The following is a 6,000-nucleotide window of genomic DNA, read 5'->3' as shown; positions in this document are numbered from 1 at the left end:
CTCATCCAAGAAGCTTCTTCAGCTCTGACAGGATAGTGGGGAACTGGAAGATCTATATTCCTTGCAGACAGCTGGTCATTTGCATCCTTTTAGAGGATCCTTGAAGCACTTGGAGCACTTGTGGGTTGCTCCCGGTTCTGTCCGGTTCTATAGAACTGATAGTAAAAGCGGCGGGAGGCTCTGCCCACCCGCCCGGACGTCATAAAACGCACGCTCCCGTTGCGAACTGGTAGTAAAGATAAGTAGAGCCCACCCCTGACTTGGAGGTTTATCTATGTCCTCAGGGTCACCTGAGTTAGTGCTCCTGGTTCACATAAGTCTGCAATTTTTCCCCCTCTGGAAATCCCTTCCTACTCCCACACCATTCCAAGGGGGTTCATCCCAAATTGCATAGCTCAAAGTCTGTAGAGATTCTCCATCATCTAAGTCAAGATTGTTCCAAAGGTGCTTTTTTCAGGAGGCAACTGGACTTTCTTGGGTTTTTCTTTTCTTTTGAGGACGTTTCGCTTCTCATCCAAGAAGCTTCTTCAGCTTTGACAGGATAGTGGGGGAATGGTAGGATTGATATTCCTTGCAGACAGCTGGTTATTTAAATCCTAGGAAGCAAAACGTCCTCAAAAAACAACGACAAGAAGAAGAAAGTCTACTTGCCTCCTGAAAAAGCACCTTCAGGTTGGGGAATATTCGAAAGGTTGCATTTCCCTAGCTAAGGCTTTTCCAATGAGGTGGGGAACGCCAGCATCTCTTGTTTGCTCACAAATTGTTAGATAAGCATTACTTTTCTTCTGGAGATGATTTCTACTCCTGGAGTCAAAAGACCATGAAATTTAATTTTACGCCTATTTGACCAGGATCAATTTGGGCTCCAAATCAATGTGAGAGATAAGAGTCAATGGGCGCCAGGCGGTTTGGCAGCTGGAGCTGCGGAGCGCGGAGGGAACTCAGTGGCCATAACACTTGAAAATCGCCTGGGAAGTCCACCATTAAGGTGAGTCCCTATCGCCCATCCTCGCTGGCTCCTTGTCAGCTCTGTTCTTTGGTTGCCGGGCACTAAAGCAAACCAAAGCTTTGTTTACGGAGTCTACGATTACAATGCAGGGTCCAAATATTTGCTAGTCTGCAATCTTGCAGCTCCCACTATAAATACTTTGGCTCCAGGTGGATGGGCGGAGAGCTAGCAGAGAAGGAGGCAGAGGGGGATTACCTGCAGAGCATCAGGTAAGCATCTTGGAGATTATTAGTGGTGGGTGGGTGGACGGGACTGGCCTTTTGGTCTCTGGCTTCTTGGCTAAAGATCATTCAGTGGAGCAAAATGAAGAGTACAGCCTTAATTAAGCATCTACAGAGATGTCTCCTCTTTGGTTCTTAGAATAGAATAGAATAGAATAGAATAGAATAGAATAGAATAGAATAGAATAGAATAGAATAGAATAGAATAGAATAGAATAGATGGAAGGGACCTTGGAGGTCTTCTAGTCCAACCCCTGCTTAGGCAGGAAACCCTACACCACTTCAGACAAAGGTTTATCCAATCTCTTCTTAAAAACTTCCAGCGTTGGAGCATTCACAACTTCTGGAGGCAAGTTGTTCCACTGATTAGTTGTTCTCACTGTCAGGAAATTTCTCCTTAATTCTAAGTTGCTTCTCTCCCTGATTAGTTTTCTACTCATTGCTTCTTGTCCTGCCTTCAGGTGCTTTGGAGAATAGCTTGACTCCCTCTTCTTTGTGGCAGCCCCTGAGATATTGGAACACTGCTATCATGTCTCCCCTAGTCCTTCTTTTCATTAAACTAGACATACCCAGTTCCAGCAATCTTCCTCTATTTTTCTTGTTCCTTGTTCCTTCTTTTCCCAAGTTGCATTGAGAACATTATGTCCCTCTTCTTTGGGGCAACCCCTGAGATATTGGAACGCTGCTATCATGTCTCCCCTAGTCCTTCTTTTCATTAAACCAGACATACCCAATTCCACCAACTGTTCTTTATATTATTTGGGCTTCCAGTCCCCTAATCATCTTTATTGCTCTTCTCTGCACTCTTAAGAAGTCCCTGAGGTAGGTCTAGTGCAGAGGTGGGTTTCAGCAGGTTCTGACCTGTTCTGGAGAAACGGTAGTGGAAATTTTGAGTAGTTCGGAGAACCGGTAGTAAAAATTCTGACTGGCCCCATCCCCATCTATTCTGTCTCCCAATTCCCAGCTGATTGGGAGGAAATGGGGATTTTTGCAGTATCCTTCCCCTGGAGTGGGGTGGGAATGGAGATTTTACCATATCCCTCCCCTGCCACGTCCACCAAGCCATGCTACACCCACCAAGCCATGCCCACAGAACTGGTGGTAAAAAAATTTGAACCCCACCACTGGTCTAGTGGTGACTTTTGTACAGCTCCAAATCAACCCAATGAACAAGGCGATAGCAGAGGTCCAAACTGACTGTTTTAAGACTTAAAACTCTGGGACACTTTCATGCTGGGTGGGAGGAAGAGGAGTGGGCTATTTCTAAAGTTTTCTGAAAAGAATGCCCTTCTCAGGTAGAAAGAGAACAGTTTCCATAGCAGTAAAGGGGTCCTTGTTTAGCCTGCCTTGTGTACTGCTCGTGTTCTATCTGCAGGGCCTGAACAAGACTGTAACTTACACACTGTAAGCCGCCCTGAGTCTTCGGAGAAGGGCGGGATATAAATGTAAATAAATAAATAAATAAATAAATAAGACAGCAAGGAGCATTCAGAATAATATTATTAGGTGGCCTGACTCGTATAATGCAGGGGTGTCCAACCTGGGCAACTTTCAGACCTGGAGACTTCAACTCCCAGAATTCCCCAACCAGCCCTGGATGAAAGACAGTAGCAAATACATTCAACAGACTCTCTGTCTCTCTCTCCATTTTGCTCCCTTTTTTCTCCCCCCCCACCCCCAGTGAAATAACTTTTGCTAAAAAAAACGTGGGGTTTTGGTCTATTCTGGGTTTGAAAGTGGAAACTGGAATAAGAGAGTTGGAAGGGATCTTTGAGGTCTTTTAGTCCAACCCAGTGGTGGGTTTCAAATTTTTTTTACTACCAGTTCTGTGGGTGTGGCTTGGTGGGCGTGGCAGGGAAAGGATACTGCAAAATCCCCATTCCCTCCCCATTCCAGGGGAAGGATACTGCAAAATCCCCATTTCCTCCCGATCAGCTGGGACTTGGGAGGCAGAGAATGGATGGGGGCAGGGCCAGTCAGAGGTGATATTTACCGGTTCTCTAAACTACTCAAAATTTCCACTACCGGTTCTCCAGAACCGGTCAGAACCTGCTGAAACCCACCTCTGGTCCAACCCTCTGCTCAAGCAGGAGACCCTATACCCGTGATGGTGAACCTATGGCATGCATGCCCGAAGTGGCACACGGAGCCATGTCGCCTGGCATGCGCAGCATCTCCCGTTCCTTTTCCAGGTTTCTAGTGCGCATGCACGTGTGTCGATTAGCTGGCCTTTTTGCATACGGCAGTGCTGGAAACTAGAAGATCTTCTAGCTGGTCTTCCGTTTTCCTTCGTGAGCATGCGCGCCGGCCAGCTGATCGTCGCGTGTGCATGCGCGCCAGAAACCCGGAAGAGTAGCTGGCTGAAACCGGAAGTTCAGTACCTGAAACCGGAAGTTCAGTACCTGAAACCGGAAGTTCATTTTCGGGAGTGCGCGTGAGCCCTGGGCAGCTCCTCTTCCGGGTTTCTCGGTGGCGGAAAGGTTCACCATCACTGCCCTATCCCATTTCAACTAGAGTCCCAACATCTTTTTTTGCATCGTGGCGACCAAAGCTGGATGCAATATTCCAAGTGTGATCATACCAAGGCATGGTAAAGCAATCAATCCATGTAATATTGCCCTTCTACCGACTTCTTCAAGGATTTGTTGAATGGGGTGGTTGTTTAACGCTGGCCTTGTTTTGGATCTCAAGAAGAAAGCTTAGAGATGTCACAAGCCAGCCAACTTTCTCTTCCTTTCTTTTGAACAGCAAAGAGGAAAAAGATGGCAGCTGGGGTGATACAAACTCTAAGCAAGTTCAGGCTAGCCACAGAATTCCAGCATCCATTTCTGACCTCCATCGCTGGCCAGGAGATGGGTTTCCAGTATTTATCTGGCGAAGATGACACCGAAGAGGAAGAGGAGGATGAGGCAGAAGAGGGAGGAAGGGAAGAGCTGGAACTAGAAGGAGGTCTTGTGAGCTCTGCGCACGAAGATGCCGTCGCGGACGTCAACCCCAGCATCAATAGCACGAAAAAGACCTTGCAGCTCCTCCAATTCGCTGAACGCATCAGCAACGACATCCAGAGGTATTTCGGCAAGAAGAACAAAGGGCAGTTAGAGGACGAAGAGGTGGAAGAAAACAGCTGCGACACTTACGAAGACTTCTACTCCCCGCCATTGCCCGGACCGGCAATATCCTACACAGACCTGATCAGGATTTCTCAACGGACGGAAGATGAAGGAGGTTTTTCTGACCCCCACAAGACTTTTGAGCCGCTCTGGAGATCCCTGTGTGGGAAAGACGAAAAGCTGGGGCCCCTGGCTGAACTTTTTGAGTATGGTTTTTGTAGGTGCCTTCAGCGGCATCTCTCTCCCGATAATAAGAAATTGATGAGGCTGGAGAGGAAATTTGCGCACGTCACCCCCATGCAGAGCAGGAAGTTACCTCAGTCCTTCTGGAGGGAGCCGACGCTCAGCCCCATCGGCACCCCCAATGACAACCCTCCCGACTTTAGTGATCTGCTGGCTAATTGGACTTCTGAATCTGGCCAAGAGGAGCTGAATGCCAGCCGAGAGCATTTGGGTGAGGTTACCGGTGATGGGCACTGAGAAGGAACCAAAAGAAGGGTGGGAAACTTCATTTTCCCATTGGCAGCCTTCCCTTCTCATCGGTTCAATGTGTACATTTCTAAAGACATATTCAGATAAATGTTGGTATCTTCCAGTACTTTCCCTTCCCAAGGAAGCAACGAGGGGTTGGGACTCTATGACTGGCAGTGATGACATTACCTAGTTGGGTATTAAAACATCTGCACGAAAAATAAGCAAGCTCAGCAAAGGTGGATTCCAATTTTTTTTACTACCGGTTCTGTGGACGTGGTTTATTTTGTGGGTGTGGCTTGATGGTCATGTGACTGGGTAGGCGTGGCCAACTCAATGTCTCTCACGTCAAGGGGTGCCTCGCCTGGCCCCTCCCCCCCCAGCCATTCCTTGTCACACCCAGCCTCAACGTATCTATAGTTCTGTAAAAATGTTGTTCATCCTTTTTCATCTTTATTATCTACATACTACTGATGCACTTTCATGGACCACTGAAAGGAGGAAATGGTTCACATGCTTTGCCCAAGAGTGTGATAGACAACAGGCTTTTAAGGGGCTGCCAGAAAGAATGGGGGGGGGGGCAATGTACTATATTTTCTTTTTTTTTTCATAAAAAAGTTTTATTTTTACAATCATGTCAAACAGCTCATCCAATGTACAGTTATATACAATTAGTCGAGCTTGCCCAGTCACCACCCCCCTTTTTAACAATCTTCCCTCTTCTACCTTCTTCTACTTTCCAGACCTTCCTCTCCTTCTCTTATCTACATCCTCTCCTCCCTCCACCCTACACCTTCCTTCTCCCTCTTCTACCCCTCTTCCTTCCTTTTCTCCTCTTTCCTACCTCCTACTCTCTCCTTTCTCCCTCCCCACCGTTCTAAAATGGTAACTGGGCAGACCCGACCCTACATTAATTATATTTATACATCTTCAATAATCCCTGTACATTAACCATCACTCCATCCTCTACCCTCAACCCCCCAATTCCCCTCCCCCTTACCCCCCACCCCGACTTCCCAGAACAAAATGCAGGGTATCAAAACTAACAATCATAATCCAAAATAATTCCTAAATTATAATCTCTAGTCTCTCCACACTTAGTCACACTCTCAATTCCCCTCTCCTTCAGAAATAAATCTAATACAAAATCTTTCCTAAATTTACTCATATGCTATTCGATATTTTTTTA

The sequence above is a fragment of the Ahaetulla prasina genome, chromosome 14, assembly GCF_028640845.1.
Source record: "Ahaetulla prasina isolate Xishuangbanna chromosome 14, ASM2864084v1, whole genome shotgun sequence".
In the NCBI taxonomy this organism is placed as follows: Eukaryota; Metazoa; Chordata; class Lepidosauria; order Squamata; family Colubridae; genus Ahaetulla; species Ahaetulla prasina.
Note: the sequence above shows the minus strand (reverse complement) of the source record.